Here is a 798-nt window from a genome sequence, read left to right as displayed (position 1 = left end):
ACCGGCGGAGGTCTGGATTAACAACAGGGGCTGATGCTTCAGGAAAGTGGGCTGGATGGGCAGCTGGGTCTGCAACAATCTGCAGGGATGCTGCTGGAATGAACTGGAGAATCTGGGAGGGCAGCAGAGCAGGTCGGGCGGCTGTTTGGATGGTAGGCAGGTGGACGGAGGTGCTAGAGGGTGGCTGGAATGTTGGTGGACTGCGGGACAGCGAGCAGTAACAAGAACAGTGAAGATAAACACCACCTCGGACGGGTTACAGCCGGAGCTCCTTCCTCGTCATTGGATTCAGCCCTTAGAAGTGAAAATAGTCAGTAAAACTGAAATAAGGATTTCAAAATCAAGTCCCTTACCCTAGACACAAAAACTATTATTATAAAAGACTTTACTCAATTTTAGGAAAGATTAAAATAGAAAATGAATAATATCATATTTCAGAATTTAGGCAAGACTTTTAAATAGGGAAGAAAATAAAATCATATTTCATATTTTAGGAAATGATTTAAATTTAGAAAATGTTTAGGAAGAAAAGGTGATGGGGAGAAAAAGAAAGGTGAGAAAAGAAAAGGAGGACAAAAAGGAAAGAGGGAAGAAAACCCCTATGTTAATATATATATATATATATTCAAAGATTCGTCATAAGCTATTAGACAAGCCTCCCGATCAACCTCATGTGCCTAAGATTTCATTTCGTACATAGGCGCGATCGAACCCTTGATCTAGGGATTTTATAAACTCTATCAACCAAAGAGTCACGGTAGGCGGCACACACGCTCGCGCTCACGCTCGCGCATACAC

This window comes from Phalaenopsis equestris, unplaced genomic scaffold (genome assembly GCF_001263595.1).
Source record: "Phalaenopsis equestris unplaced genomic scaffold, ASM126359v1 Scaffold000001, whole genome shotgun sequence".
Classification (NCBI taxonomy): domain Eukaryota; kingdom Viridiplantae; phylum Streptophyta; class Magnoliopsida; order Asparagales; family Orchidaceae; genus Phalaenopsis; species Phalaenopsis equestris.
This window is presented reverse-complemented; position numbering follows the sequence as displayed.